This window comes from Ailuropoda melanoleuca, chromosome 3 (assembly GCF_002007445.2).
Source record: "Ailuropoda melanoleuca isolate Jingjing chromosome 3, ASM200744v2, whole genome shotgun sequence".
NCBI classification, from domain to species: domain Eukaryota; kingdom Metazoa; phylum Chordata; class Mammalia; order Carnivora; family Ursidae; genus Ailuropoda; species Ailuropoda melanoleuca.
Genome location: NC_048220.1, coordinates 24,047,739 through 24,064,290, shown reverse-complemented (window position 1 = coordinate 24,064,290; position 16,552 = coordinate 24,047,739). Strand labels below are relative to the sequence as shown.

Sequence of the window (16,552 nt, the reverse complement as noted above, 5' to 3'; positions counted from 1 at the left end):
GTCCCGTCCCCTTGAAGCCACGTTAGCCTTATGGTGGTACTAAAATCTGCCCTAAATAAACTTTTTTTTTTAAAGATTTTATTTATGTATTCAACAGAGATAGAGACAGCCAGCGAGAGAGGGAACACAGTAGGGGAGTGGGAGAGGAAGAAGAAGGCTCATAGCGGAGGAGCCTGATGTGGGGCTCGATCCCATAACGCGGGAATCACACCCTGAGCCGAAGGCAGGCGCTCAACCGCTGTGCCACCCAGGCGCCCCTAAATAAACTCTTAACCACTCATCCTCATTCCAGAAATTTCTTCCTCATTTATTTCCCAGTACAGTGAGTGTCAACAATCCCCAGCAAGTTGGCACATGTCAAGCTGGGATCCGTTTGCCGTGTGACTATGACAGAGGCCCATGGGGGCCGCGAACTCTGGCACAGCCCACTGGTGCATGCTTCGTCCCACCCTCCCTTCCATCTCAACAGATGCAACCAAACTAAACTTCTTCTGTAAGGTGGACCGCGGCCATATTTGGCCTTCCCTCGGAGCAAACAGGAGCCATCGAATACACCAACACCATCACGAAGACATGCGAAGCATTTTTTTAAATGATCCCGCAGTACTGGGTTACAAGGTGGATACAAAGAGGATAAGTAAGCTCATATGAGTTCTAAAGAACTTTCATCTAAATAGAAATGCACATGTTTGAGAATTAAGACACAGGGCCTCGAGCCACTGATCTCCTGGCCTATTCAAGGGCCTGGGCACATGTCGCCAACCACCTATCCCCTGCCTGGGGAGCGTGGCAGAGCACGGACACGCTGAATTCCAGCCCACGGACCAGGCATGATCGTCCCCGCTGAAAATGCAGCTCTGGTGTCACCAGGGAACTGCTATGGTTGCCATGTCAGCAGCGCCCCCGTGGAACTTCGCATCAGCTCACTGGGTTTGCACGTTTCGAAATGGTTCTATGACTTTGGCATCTGCAAGGGCTGTCCAGGGATGAAGACATCATGGGTGCCAAAGGTTTAATTAAAAATTCACGAGAGAAAAACTTACCCTTGAGAACATTACGTCCACTCTCTCCAGTTTGGGTTTTATTTCCCCTGGCAATATGGACAAGCACACCGGGACTCTGTTTTCTGGGGATCTCGAGGTCCTGGGCCGCACCGCTGGGGGGCTGCCTGCAAGGGGAGGCTTTCTGCAATGGGACCAGACCCTGGCACCCTGCCCAAATGCCCCTCCTGAATGGACACCCATCCCTGGGGCAGGTGCCAAGGCCAGCCACCCCTGAGGTCAGACACCAGAGTCAGCTGGCCGGTGGGTCAGCTGGTCCACTCTGCCTGCACGCAAGCCCCCAGCACGGCCACGGGACGTGAAGGATCCTCCTAAGACCAAGCTTCCCTGGGGCCTCAGCCTCAAATGAAAACAAGCCTCTCTCTCATGCAGACCTTGCATCACCCCACAGTCTCTTCGATGCTGAAGACCTTCTTCAGGGAAGACACTGTCCAGAGAGGAGTATCCATCCTCAGCCTGTCCTTCGGCATGCTAGAGGAAGAAGCTCTCACAGAATCTCTCAGAGGCACCATCAAGACAAGCACAGCTTGGACTGCTGTCCGTGGGACCCGACGGCCAACCCCTTACCCTCTCACACTCCCCATGTGCACACGCGTACACGCACGTGCACACACGTACACGCACATGCACACGCACACGCACGGACTCCACCCAGGTAAACATAGCCTCCTGCCCAGACGGTCTCCAAGAGAAGGAGGGAGTGCCCTGTTTGCTGAGGGCATTGCTCTGTGTCAGTCATCTCTGCTCACTGCTCAGGGGTGAGGCTGAAGCCAGGACCCCATGGAGACAAAGGCCAGGCAACCCCACGAAGCGGACGGCAGCACACAGGTCAGCCCAGCGTGTGGCGTCAGGGGTAAGCACAGGCCTGGGAACCGTTCATCAGGCAGTGGCAGCACCACCCCCCCATCCAGGGAGGCAGCACCCCTTCCAGGGGCCCCCAAGACTTGGTTCCACCTCGTCTGACTTTGGGAAGGCTTCTGTCCTCATCCATGTTGCCAGGGCCCCCAGCACACCCACAAGCAGGCCCTGATTTTCAGCTCAAGGACCCCAGAAAGGAGGCAGGAGTCCCTAGGGGAAGAGGGGCTGGTCCCTGTCCCCTACAAACCTAGCCCCTTTCTTGATGGCAGAGAACCCACGGCCTTCCCTGAAACATAGTCCTGTTAATTGGCTCCATTTTTCCCCCATCTCGTTAGTGAAAAGGCTTTCTCTGAGATAACTGCTTGACAGTTACAGCCATTACAAGGAAGGGGATTTCAGAGAGACGAGTGTAAGCAGCCAGGTCAAGCTACCCACTCCACGGCAAATCTTCCCCTCCTGCTCCCCAGGCAGAAGGCCGAGGGGGGGCTGCCCTGGGGCCCAGCCGCATGGGTGAGGGCGGGGCATCTCCAGCTGTGACCCCCCAGTGACCTCAGCAGGTAGAAAGGACAGGCTGATTCCTGCCTCATCCAAGCCTTGGCCACGGTGAGAGGCAAAGGTGTCATTCAGTCCTCACGACAAGGCTAGAAAGGATGGATCACTCCCAATTAGCAGATGAGCTAACTGAGGCTCAGAGCTGAGTCCCAGTTTACTTAATAATTTAATAACTTCACAGCTTATTAAGTCACTTGCCCAAGGAGCCAGTTAGCACGTGGCCGGCTGCTCTCAAGCCACTCTGTGATCCTGAGTCCAGCCCCTCCTGCAGCGGGGAAAGTGGCACCTCCTCAGACCTTGACCAGCTAAGAGAGACACACTGAGGCTGCCCCCACTCCGCAGCCACCGCCCTGAACCAGCCCTCTCCCTAGCCTGTGTTAGACCCTGCGCGGCCTCACCCTGGCCTGCCCCACCCTGGTGAGGTTCCTGCACACTTTGCCTCCGTTCCCTCCCCATCTTCCTGAAGCACATGTCTGGCATCATCACCTACCTGCTCCCAAACCTTCCATGGCTCCCTATTCTCACAGACTAGAGCCCAGGCAGGCCAATCGTTAAAGGCCTTCTGGGATTAGGAGGCAACCTCCCCAGGCATCTCTCATATACATACAGTATCTCCCACTCAGATGGGACCAGCCACTGAACTCCTTGCTTGGCCTGTCTCTAGGGGCCCACAAGTTCAAGTGTGTGCAAACCAGGTCTGCTGCCCAGAGCGGCTGAGCGTGCCGAAGCTCTCAGGGAGCTCAACAGCCTGCGGAGGCCTGTGTCCGGATAGGGCAGCCTCAGAGCTGGGGGTGGTGTGGGAGGGGACAGGGCATATGCATAGCGGGTCAACAACCTGAGCAGAGGGCACTCCCCAAGGGACGCAGAGGGCACTCCCCAAGGGACTTCACAGACTGCCTGCACCCCGCGTGGTGTCCCCACCACGTTGGCCTCCCTTGGCAGGTCCCCCAGGAGCCCGGCACTGCTGAGTCATCCCTCTCCCAGGACCACGCTGCCCTCTCGGTCTTGTACAAAGCCTTACAAGTACCACGGCTGCCACACAGCTCTTGCACAACTTGTCACTGGCCTTCCAGTGTGTACTCAGGGATATCTCCGGGGCCGCGCACAGGGCAGGCATCCACACATGCGTATCCCGCACTCGCAGAACGGCAGCCTGGCGTCCCTGGGCTCTGGAGGGGCCTCTGCTGAGGGAACAAGCACCCTGGCCCAGCTGAGGCGTCTTCAGGCAGCAGACCAGCCTCCCAGCAGGGCCGCCTTCCCCAGCGCACCCACAGTGCTTCCTGAAGCCAGCAAGGAACAGGCAGGCCCACCACGTGCGGGGGAGGGAACCACAGCCTCAGCAGCTGCTCTGCCACTGGTTCAGGGTGACTCTGGGAAAGTCCTTTCTCCTCTCAGGCCACTGTGTCTTCACATGAAACGCAACGTGGGACTAGACTGGGATTGCCCAGCTTTGCTCCCGGAAGGCCTGTGGCCGCGCTGTGGCCTGGAAGTCTACCACAGCTGAGCCTCCTGTCCCTGGTGCTTAACCCCTGCACGTGCTTCCCCTTCACAAGACAGAATTCCGGCTTCACCCTTTCTTCCCACTGAGATAAGGGCTTCCAAGGAGATACAGAATGGGAGATCTGGGCCAGAAATCTGTGGTCCTGCCAACCTAAGCAGGTCAGGGCAAGGTGAGCAAGGGGGGCCAGGCAACAATGAAAGCCAGCTAGTCGGTGTGTAGGTGCCTGGAGGGGCCAGCTCTGACCCCATGAATGAAGGAACCACATGGTAACAGGCCTCTCCTTCAGCCAGGTACCAGGCCTCCAGCAGATAGCTATGGTGGGGTGGCACTATCTGCCTTGGAGTCAGGTGTGGAAGTCATTGAAACCTCGGGGGTCTAGGGCCCAGGCAGGTGGAGGCTAAGTTGGAAGGTTGCTGGGCATCAGATCTGGCCATCTGGTCCAAGAGCAAGATGGAGGGGGGACACCCCGCCCACCAGGAGACTTCTCCTGCCCCTCATCCCTTCCCACGGATCAGTCAGGATCCAGTCAAGAAAGCAAAGCCCACAGCCAAGGCCCAGTAAGCCATCATGGTGACCTAGTCACAGAGCTGGAAAACAAGCTGGAGGCTGTGAGGTAATGGGAATATCAGCATTAGCAAGAGAAAGCCCACACCAACCCTGGGGCTAGAGGAAAAGCAGGAGGAGATGCTTCCAGAGCCCAGAAATCAGAGCTATCCAGTAGGAGCTAAAATCACATCAGGGCCTCCTCAGGCTGAGGGAGCCCAGACCGTGAGGAGACAGGCTGATGAGTGACATCAGAGCCACCGAGGAGACACTGCTGCTGGAGACCCAAGCCAGAAACTGGAGAAGTACCCCTTCCTCTCCCCTCCTCCCACGCTCCAACTTCCTGCCACTGCCTCCCATGGACCAGACCTAACCAGAACCCATTGCTCTGGTTGGGAGGCCTGGGAGTTATAGTTTGTGGGTCCAGCCCCTGTGCTGCAGAGCCAAGAGGGGAATGGATCTGACACTAAGAGGCAGATGCCTGCCAGCCACATACATACCCTCAGACACCGCCAAGGGACCCCTTCACTTCCAGATGCTGCCCACACTTCAAAGTTTAGCTAAAACAACCGTCCCTCAGGAAGCCTTGACTGTGGGTTCTGGGCCAGCCACGCTCTGTCTGTCTGGCCACACTCCCCCGGCCTCGGTCCTCTGGCCCACATGGGGTCAGGGCAGGAGGCCCTCACGGAACTCTCCTGGTCCCAAGGACGTCCTGGCAGCTCAGCAGGCCTCTGTCACGGCTGAGCACAAACTCTGATGTGCCCTTCTGCCCTGAATTCCCCAACTGGGTTTAGTTCCAAGACCAATCTTTTTTCCCAAATGAAAATCCCTGGGTCATACAGGGAATGTATGTTGTTGTTGCCGCTACTGCAGTCAGATCGCTGGACCAGACTGTGCAGAAGGCCCAGCACTCCCCCTCCCGTGTGAAATGGCTCTCGGCCCAGCCTGACCTCGGAGGGGAAAAGCAAGATGGGGCATGGAGGTCTCACTGCCTCCAGATGCCTCCCACGGAGATGTGCATTTTTAGAGCAAAAGACCCATGAGGTTTCTGACAGAGGAAAAGACATTTGCTCCACCAAAGGCCTGGGATCTAGCCCTTCCCTTCTACAGACCCCACCCCACCCTGCCTGCTCCAGGCCCCGGCCCCTCCAGCTCCAGGGCTCAGCACTGGCCTCCAAGTTGGCCCCCTCCTTCAGCCTCTTTTCCCATCGCTAGACAACCCCAAGAGTTGCATTCTGATGAAGAGCCCTGACAGAGTCATCTCCCCTCTTACTGTCTCCCGGATAAACCCAAACACCAGAGCCAGAGAGACGAGGCCACGGGAGTGCCTCACCTAATGGCTCAGGAGAACTCAGTGCTCGTTGCCATCACACTGGTAACGTGAAGCTGGCCGAGGCGGAAACATTTACACCACGGACATCTGCAAACCCCTCACATCAGGGTCTTTTTCTTTCTCCTTTCCTTTCCCCATTTTTTTCCTAGGAGAGCTGGTTGTTGAACCCTTACCAGTACCCCACCAAGCCATCAGCAGCAGCAATCGCAGCCTCATTCCCTGCCACCTCCCCTCTCCCACCCCTTCCCTCCAGCTGTTCCCCAAAGCCACCAGGTCCTTCCGAGCCTCCCTGCCATTGCTCACACTTCCCCCCGCTGCTAGGGGAGTGAGCGGGGGCATGCTTAGGTCCTGAATTCAGATCCAGCTCTGTGACCTTGGCAAGTCCTCTCCCCTCCCTGCCCCATCGTCTATAAAAGGCAGAAAGTAGCACTGGGCCAACACGGGCATGAAATAAGAGCATAGGGCATGCTCCATGGATGTGCTCAGAAACAGTATCGCCCCCTTCTCTGCTGACAGAAATTCACCGGTGCCTTAGAGTTCAACCTAAATCCCAAACCCTTGGTGAAGCCAGACCTGCAAACCCTGTAGGGCTTGCCTGTTCCCTTCCAGCTGCCTGTTCCCGGTGACCACGGCTCTCTGACATAAGACCCCAGCTGGCAACTGGGGAGGCGGGAGAAGGGATGATTTGCACACAGTTCCGGTGGGAAATAGGATCACATGACCACTCCAGCCAGGGCCTCTCCGTGCCCTCACCTCCAACTCAGGGAAATACATGCTCCCTCCCTTTCTAAGAGCTCCTTTCTCGAGATAAGGAAGCTCCCTCCATCCTGCCTCAAGGGTCCCTGACCACCAGGAGCACGAAGGAGAAGCAGCTTCTGCGCACATGACCTCATGTGAACTCAGGGTGAATCAGCCTTACGGAGCTCACCACCAACTGCCAGTCCACTGGCAAATGTGAGGAAAACTTCTAGAAGACAAACACCCATCAGTGCAGTCTAGATGCTGCCAGTTGGCTGGCTTATAGGAGTTCTGCCCTCTATGGCAAAGGCAATGTCACACTCCCTACCTGTCCCCTGCCAGGCCTGGCCAGGGCGCTGACCAAGTGGAGAGGCACTAATATCACTGAGCCTTCTCAGGAGGACAAGACCCAGAGCTCCGCTGTGCCAGGGTAGGTCAAGGCACCTTTCCTGTGAAGGGCTCAGTAGATCCCCAGGAGCTGGTTATTAGACGCTATCATTCATCACTTACTCGTTGTGGCCTTAACTAAGTTGCTCAACCTTCATGGGCCTCAGTTTCCTCCTCTGTAGAGTGAAGGCAATAACAGACTACTCTATCTAAGTAGTTACAAGCAAACAAGCGCTTCAAGCAGTGTCCGGCACACAGTAAGTGCTTAATACGTGCTATTATTATTTATGGCTCCTGTTTTACAAAGGAAGAAAGTGAGCTTCCGAAGGGAATCTAGGTGGACATAATTAGGAGTTTTTGTGCTGACTCCCTAACAGGATGAAATCTCTAAAGGAAATCCTATAACTGAGCCTAAACCTGAAACTTCCACAAGAGAAGAGAGCACCATCTCCTGGGCCTCAAGCAAGGACAGCAGAACAGAGGTCACTAATGGTGAGTGTTTAGAGCCTGGCACTGTGCCTTCCATCAGGCATATCTTTGTAGCTGTAAAGGTCAGCAAGGCCGTGCCCAGACTCCACTTGTAAAGCAAATTGCAGAATCTGAGGTTCACAAGGGATTTTAATGACCACCCAGGTCCGCTCTACATGTGGGCACAGATTCCCTCAAAACCCCAGGCCAGGACACTGCTTGAATACCTCCAGTGATAGGGAACTCACTACCTACAGAGACCACACATTCCCCTGCAGGTGGACCTGAAGGAAGGAGCAGGGGAAATAAACAAAGGGGCCAGTGGAGCCTGGGTGACGAAGGCCGACTCTGCCAACTTCTCAGATGATCCTGCCGTAGGTCCAGCCTCCAACCTCCCAGCCACTGCCCCCTGCCTCAGAGGTCCCATTCTCCAGGGAATTGAAAGCACCTCTGAGAAGCCAGGTTTGCATGGAAAGATATGAAAACAGGCCGAGCCACACACCAACGGGTTCCACACCTCTAGGCAACGGTAAAGAAAACAGGATGGCCCCGGGCCGGGCCCAGCAGCAGCTGCAGCAGCCAGGGAAATCAAAATGCCCAGATTATGAGCCAAATTCTCGCCGAGACACCAGCTAATGAAAGGAGCACAGGAAGGCCCATACCAAGGGCCCAAACTGTTTACACAAGTGTTAAAAATACATCTCAAAAGAAATCAGGGAAGCCCGAGGAAAACCCTAGCCGCACAGAAACTGATTTCTGAAAGCCACGTTAATTTGTTTTCCAAGAGGTGTTTGAAGTCTCTCGGTGTACCCCTTGGGCAGCTTTAATTCCTCCTCGTAATCCCCCATTAAACCTGATGCTCACTAGCACAGCTTGCTTAGGGGATTATGATTTTTATCCTTAATGATACAGATACATATTTGGGTCCATGTGTGTCCCGAGGTTTCTATGTAAATTACAAAGGCACTGTCAGCCCCATGTCTCCAAAATGCCTCAAACAGCCTGGGCTTCATTAGAGCGCTAAGAGGATTTAAAGCGAAGTTTAAAGGGTCAGAAGAGTATAATTTTTAAAATTAATTTTCAAAGCCTTGTAACCTTACAGCCAGAGATGAATGGGTTCACGGGGAAGGGTGAGAAGCCAAGGATGAAGAGCTGAGCCTGGGGGGGAGAGGGCGTGCGGATGGGGGGCACCTTTACCAGAGCACGGCAGACGCGGCAGGACCCCCAGGCAACCACTTCCACAGCCCCGGCGCTCAGCAGGGGAAACGGAAATGCAGAGCGGTCTTTGCCACCGCTGTCATCGCTGTCACCAGCAGTGAGCTCCTCTTCCTGACCACCTACTATGCACCAGCTGTTGCCCTCAACACCTTGCACATTTTGGCTCATTAAAGTCAGCAGCCCGCTAAGGAGGACACTGTTACTATCCCCAGTTTCCAGAAGAGGAAACGGGCATGGAAAGGTCAAGTGACTTCCCCAAGGTCCCACCGAAGAAATGCTAGGTAGAAAAAAAGAACACATTAATAAAGATGATGATGATGGTATTTATTGAGTGCTAATAATATGCCAGACGCAGTTTACTTGCTTTAGCTCATTTCACCCGCACCAAACGCTGCTGAGGTAAAGCCTATGACCTGACTTTAATATGAGGAGTCAGAGATCAGAGAGATTTCTAAAAGCTGCCAAGGGTCATACAACCAATGAAGACCTTGAACCCAGGTCAGTGAGACTCCAGAACCCAAGCCCTCTGTCTCTTCTCTCTCCACGAACTACAGGCCTGCGCCCTAGCTGCAGAGGACTCCACAACAAGGGCATACAAGGTAGGACAAGGCAGCATCCTTCCCACTGGCCCTGGAGGCCTAGTGACCAGGGGTCTGTCTGGGTTCTGCACCTTCAGGGCCCCAGCAGCCCAGCTGGGGAGGGAGCTCTGTGGGCTGAGGTAATCCCAGCAGACTCCCTGGAGGAAGAACTAAGAGGCTGAGGGAGAATGGGCTGAGACATGGAAGTCCATAGAAGGGGGAAAAGTGGGGTGCTTAAGCCGGAAAGGACAAGTATGCTCAGAGGCACATGGCAGGAGACATCAGGAGGGGGAGACAAGAAGGATGGGGAAAGAGGTCTGGTCTGGGGATAGACTTCTGGGGATCAGAGAACCATAGGAATCCTTCCACCAAGTCCACTGTCTCTGCATTCCCTACAGTCAGTGACCAGGCCTAAAGAAATTACCCTCACTCTTATTCAAGGCCCGCTCCTGCCTCGTACACCACGTCCCACCTCCCGAACTCTGGCAGAGACGTGGCTCCTGTCGGTGTCCCCTCCACCTGGGACCATTAACTTCTCCCATCTGCATCACTCACATCAGCCTACAAATTTGCTGTAATGTCTCCCATGTCCAGAAAACCCTGCCTGGACCCATATGTTTTTCTCAAGCTGCCACTCCATTTCTCTATTTCCTGGTTTGGCGAAACACCTAGAGAGTTATGTGGGCTCTGTGTGGACAAATGTGGCCCACCTTCGCCCATGGCACCCTGTCCTCTCTGCCCAGGCTGGCTTCATCACCACCTCCCTACCAGATTGGCCATTCTCCAAAGCCCTTCCTTCCTCCTGCCTTCCAGGATGCCATATGCTCCTGTCTATACCTTCCCAGGCAGCCCCACTGGCCGGTTCCCTCTGTACCTATGGGCTTCACAGTCTAAGAACTTACTCTCCAAACTCTTCTCTCCTCTCCTCTGCCCACCATCTCTTCCCGTTCTGTGGCTGTAAATTCCACTACCACACCAGTGATGCCAAGGGTCTATCTCCAGCCTACCCCACGTCGCAGCTCCACACTCATGATAGCCCCCTTGACATCGTCACCTGTATGTCTGATAGGCCTCTCAAACTCAACAAGTCCCAAGCTGCACCCCTGATTGCCTCTCCCCCAGGCCTGCTCTTCCTCCTCTCCCCATCTCAGAAATGGCTGTGGGGCTGAGGGAAGAAGGGACGCTGGGAGTAATTCTTAGCTTGGGCAATTGTGTGGATGGAGTGACAACCCATCAGAAAATCCTAGTGACTCCACCTCCTAAACACATGAGGATCCACCCACTTCTCTGTCCCCACTGCACTCTGCAAGCCTACACTACCCCCATCTTGTGCCTATACTCCTTTACTAGCCTAACTGAACTTCTGTCTTCACCTTTGCCCCCTCCAGTCCACTGTCCATTCCGTGGTCAAAGGGATCTTTTTGGAACACAAATCCAATCATATCACCACTAGCACCACCCCGGCTTCCCATTATACTTGGAATTATATCCAAATTCTGAGACCTCGACCTGTATAGCCCCCTATGCTCTGCACTCGACCTCACCCATATCCTCCTTTACCACTCTCTTCTTGGTTCCTAAATCCAGCTGCGCTGTCCAGTCTGCATCTTCAGCACACCAGGATTGTTCAACCCCAGGGCCTTTGCACCTATGGTTTTATCTGCCTGTAAGATTTTCCCCTGATTTTCTCACAGCTGAGTCCTTGTCATGCAGATCTCAGCTGAACTATCACCTCTTGGGGGACACTGTCCCCGACCACCCAGTTTAAATGAGTTCTCCTTCACATCACCCAAGTTTAATGCTCTACAGTGTACTTGTCACAGCTGACAACTTCCATATTTATTTATGTGTGTACTGTCTGTGTCCCTCACCAGAATATGAGACCCAAGAGGCAGGGACTTCATCTGTCATGCTTACCGCTGTATCTCCAGCACAGACGTGATGCTCAGTCACCATGATGTGGATGACTGCTTCCTCCCATCTCCTCATCCCTCCTCCCACCCTACCCAACCTCCTCCAAGACCCTGGTCTTTCCCATGAGGCCCAATGTCCACATGGTGGCGATCAATGTCCTGATTATGTCAGAGCTTAGGGTTGGTGGAGAAGGGCAGTAGGGATCACAGCCTAGGCGGACCCCCCAGTCCACCTCCCCAATACCCAAGCTGTCAAGGGCCAGGCCTGTGCTAGGCCTGGGGACCACCTGCCAAGCCAGCAGCTTTTTGCTCAGGAGTGCCAGCTCTGCCGTCACACGGGCAGGGCTCACACGTTATGGCCAAGGGGGCTTCACCTCTCTGAAGACATAGCTTCTGAAGACAGTAAAAATATCAGTTGAGTGGGGCAGATGGGGAGGCTGGGATGAATAGCACAGAGGTTTTTTAGGGTGCTGAAAGTACTCTATATGATAGCATAATGGAGAATACACGTCATCATACACTCGTCCAAACCCATAGGATGTACAACACCAAGAGTGAACTCCAATGTCAGCTGTGGGCTTTGGGTGATAATGACGTGTCAGTGTAGGTTCACCAATTGTAACAACCACTCTGCTTGGGGATGCTGATAATAGGGGAGATTAGGCCTGGGGGGGGCAGGGTGGTACGTGGGCAATCTCTGTATCTTCCACTCGATTTTGACGTATGTCTAAACTGCTCAGAAGGGGCACTTGGGCGGCTCGGTCAGTTAAGCATCTGCCTCAACTGAGGTCATGATCCCAGAGTCCTGGGCTCCAGAGCCCTGCTTTGGGCTCCCCACTCAGCAGGGAGTCTGCTTCTCTCTCTCCCTCTGCCGCTCCCCCATGCTTGTGTGTGCGCTCTTTCTCTATGTCCAATAAATAAATAAATAAATAAATAAATAAATAAAATCTTCAAAAATAACTAAATAAAACTGCTCAGAAAACTAAAATCTGGGGCGCCTGGGTGGCACAGCGGTTAAGCGTCTGCCTTCGGCTCAGGGCGTGATCCCAGCGTTATGGGATCGAGCCCCACATCAGGCTCTTCCTCTATGAGCCTGCTTCTTCCTCTCCCACTCCCCCTGCTTGTGTTCCCTCTCTCGCTGGCTGTCTCTATCTCTATCGAATAAATAAATAAATAATCTTTAAAAAAAAAAAAGAAAAAAGAAAACTAAAATCTATTAAAACAGAATAACAGAACGGCACCAAGCCTGGCCCCCAGGGTTCCCTTCTGATATACGTCTGGCAAAACATGCCTCTGCCTCTTCATGCCTGCCATCTACCAGGAGGCTAGTCCCCACCCTGAACGGTAAACTCACTGGGCCATCATCAGGACAGTAAGCGACACTTCACGACTGCAGAGCGTGGGCTGTAATTACAGCCACACTGACGAGCCACTGGTGCACTCAGCCCCTCGCTCCAGACAGACCGTTACGGATGGAGCCCTCCAGCCTGGTGACCTGACAGGGTGCACCTGCCACGGGAGAAAGTCCAGCTCGGAACAGTCCCCCAGGAGGGCACTGGCCCTCAGAGTTGCATCAGGATACCTTGGCCTGAACGTCCTTTCCAGCAACCAGTGCCGTCAATGCCAGCTCCACCCATCCCCAGTGCTTCCGGTGTGCAAAAACTCTGGCTCACACTACCCCGCCAGCTTCTGAGCAGCCCGGTGAGGCATGCAGAGTGGGGACCGTGGGCTTTTTTTTTTTTTTTTTTTTAACAGATGGGGACACTAAGACACAAAGGCAGGCGGGACTCACCAAAGGGCACATAGAGAGGTATGTACAAGAAATCTGGAACTCCAAAGGCCTGGCTCCTAATTCCATGTTCTTTCAACCCCACTCTTCTGAGTGGGTTAAACAACAACAACAACAACAACAACAACAACAGTAGGGATGAACTTACTATCATTACTATTCCTTATAAATCTCTATTAGTACCAACAAAACTGAAAACTCCCACACCTGCCTAGGCCTTCACCAAGTGCCATCTTTACAATCATTTTCAATTCTAATTTATTATCTGGGCTTCCTGGTAAGCCTATCAGGTTGGTATTGACCTGCCCATTTTACAGATTTTAAGCTGAGGCCCGGCAATGTCCCTGGCTCATCCAAGGTCACATGGAGCACCAGCCCTGCTGCTCTATGTTCTCCACCCAGCAGCCTCCAGAACTAAATGAAATTCCCACCCTGCCTTCCTTACCTGATGTTGGCATGGCCACTCTGTCCCCTCCAGATCTTCTCCTTGCTGAGTTCAGCCCACTGTCCTTAAGGTAACATAGTCCATGCCTCTTGACCATGGGGCCTCTGGGAGTTCCCACAAAAGTACCTGAAAATACCTGCCAAACAGTGTGGCCATCATGTCATCCTCCAACCCTGCCCAGAGCAGAGCCAATGACACCTCCCAGATGAGACACTGGGCACCACTGACCACTACACCAAGTCCTGAGAAGGAGCCAGATAGCACAAGCGAGGGGCTAACAGACAACATGTACAGACCCAGCCCAGAGTTCCGGGCAGGCCTGGGCTCACCTCAGCATTATCCCTCCATCTGCCATCTGTCCATGGCAACCAGCATCTCAACCTGCTCATTTCTGCAGAGGCCAGCGGGCCTGGAGGCTTCACCAAGCCCAAGCTTCACCCCATGCATTTCATCCCAAGAACCACAGGCTTCTAACCCCCATTTCCAGGCTTGTCTGTGGTCATTGGTCAAGGACAAGCACTCAGGAAACCCTCTCCTGTCTCTGGGAGATCCAGCGCACAGGCCCAAGCCAAGAGTGCAATGTGGAGGCAATGGTCCACAGGGCCATGGTCCAGGAAGCTGACCCTGGGCCAAACGGCACTGGGCACAGGCACTGGGAGGACTCAGCAGACCAGGGGCTGGTTCTCAGAGGAGAGCTTGAGCTGACCTTGGAAGAATGGGACAAGGCAGGGAGAGAAGAGTCCACGGGTGTTTGGAAGGTACAAACACTCAGGAAGGGCAGAATTACCTTGCCCAGTAGCCAAGTGTTTTAAGACACCAGGTACATATTATGTGACCATAACTCACTTCCCATCTATGTGTGAAAGTCTAGCCAAGGTTGGCAGGCACGGCTGGACACTGGATCTACTCTGGCGGCACAGAGTGGACACAGGGATGTCTGTCTGCCAACACCACCCTCAAAGGACTTCCCGGGATGAGGACAGTGAAGAAGAACCACATGGGCAGAGTCTCTCTATCACCCTCGATGCTGGGCTTCTAGAAAGTGCAAGAATAACTATTCAGTGCACCTCCCAAAAGCGGGGTTTCTCACCACAAGAGAATCTGCCAGCAGAGAAGCCACGACAACAAGCCTCCCAGATTCCCAGAGCTGCTCCTACGGATGGAAAAAGTGAGGCCCAGAGAGGGTCAGGGGCCTACAATGGTCACACAGCACATGGCCAGAATAGGAGCATGCCCCATTAGCAAGGCCTTTGCACTTCTTAGTTCTCCCTGGGTTCCCTCCCAAGCTGCTCAGCCCGTTATGTAACAGAGAACAAGTGGCCCTTGAGTGTCTGTGACATCAGCCCTTTGCTTCACCAATGGGGCTTTCCCGAGAAGGGTCCTCACTCCCCTACACACGGTCTCTCCAGGGCCGGCAGCGCAGAACAGTACGCACACCCAGAGAAAGCAGAGGAAAATGGGTATAAAGTTACATAATAATGTCTGATTCACACACAAAGGAAAGGAGAGTTCTCTACGCCGTGGAGACCCACTGGGAAAAGTCAAGGCACAATGACCAAATGTTTGATGGGTCTTTCAAAGCTTTGTTTGGTTGAAATGTTTGCTCTTATTTTAAAAACTTCTTTGTCGCAGATAAAATTGTTCTCTAATTTGGTCATACATTTGGATTTCATTATTTTCAGAATGTATTCCAGACATCTAAAATTAAACAGATGTCATCAACCCCGTTTAGGCCTAAAACACTTGTAACCAAACAGTGACTTCAACTCCAACGCAATACTGACTTGGAACACTGTGTTTTAGTCATTAAAAGTTTTAAAACTCTGCTCCATTTTTCTCATATCCTATAATGAGATCTCTTCCCCCCCCCTTGAAATACGCCAATTCTTCAAGGGTCAGTGGAAAGTCAAACCAGAGAGTAAAGCAAATTTAAATATGAAAAATGGAAGAGCAAAGTATGAAATCCTTTATCCACTGAAGCCCTCACCGAGAAACGGCACCTCGGCTTCAGCACAAACGGGGGGAGATGGGAAAGGAGAGATACAGAAACAGTGTGAGTGCAGGAAGGGGATTTGGCTTCTAAAGACTGAATTGTTTTATCGTTTCTTTTCTGACAGGGATTAGATTAGCGAGAATCCTCCAAGCCTGCTCGAGGCGTCCTGGGGACAGTTAAGAAAAGACAATTTTCTTTCCTCCGATCCTCATCTCTGAGCTCGCCCCCAAATGAATTTGTTAAATAACCAGGTCTGAGCAAAGTGCTTCTTTGAGATGCCCAGATTCACAAGCAGGGGCACATGGCACCTGGGACAGGCCTGAGGAGTGGGGGAGGGGAATCGGGCTCTGGGGTGTGGAGGTCACAGTTGGGGTCTGACCCTCTTGGCCACATAATGTCTTCCTTACGTCAGTTTCTTAAGCAAATTGGAAAGAATAGAAGAGAGACAGGGATCAGAGGTACAGACACCAGAGAGGACCTGTGCCTCTCCCACGGGACGTCCGACTGCTGGGGTCTGAATAGGGAGATAGATGCCCCCCACAACCAGGCCTCTGCCGAGACCAGCCCCCCGCCCTACAGAGCTGAGTGTCTCAGCCGGGCCTGCTGCCTCGGGAGCCCAAACCAAATGCCACACTACCCACTTAGCTCCCCACTCCTGATCTCAGCTCGGGCCCCCCGTGGCAGGCCCTTCTTTCCCGAGCCACCCAACACTGGAGGAAGGGAGGGAAGGAGAGCTCAGCACCACTTCAGCTCCTGGATGTGCAAAGGGAGGCAGCAGGCTCTTCCCATTTCCCTTCCCACCAAATAACTCTTCGTCCCCACTACTCTGCCTGGAGCACCTCTGCGTGGAAAAGCTCCTCCAAAGACAGGAGACAAGCTTGCTTCTAAAGGATGACCCCTCATAAGGCACAGAGCCCCCAGATACTTGTTCCAGAGAGAGTGCTCAGGCCCCAGGCCCAGGAAGGGACGTGGTCATGGCCACAGATCTGCTTTTGTGGGGCTGGTGGGATTCTTTTTGGGGCCTGCTGTGTTCACCCCCGGAGGGGAGGCAGGCAGACAGGCAAAGGAATACAAACACAGTGACCTCTAGCAGGGGACAAAGTCAAGGACCGCCTAGGAGGTGCACAGGCAGGAAAGCTGATGCCTTTGGAACACACAAGTGGCCCATTCTGGCC

General features: G+C 53.6%; 1 long non-coding RNA gene across 1 annotated transcript in view; it reads right to left on the bottom strand.

The window, feature by feature from the left end:
• LOC117801468 overlaps window positions 1-16,552 on the bottom strand; it is a 162,075-nt gene that overhangs the window by 95,783 nt on the left and 49,740 nt on the right. The window lies entirely within an intron of this gene.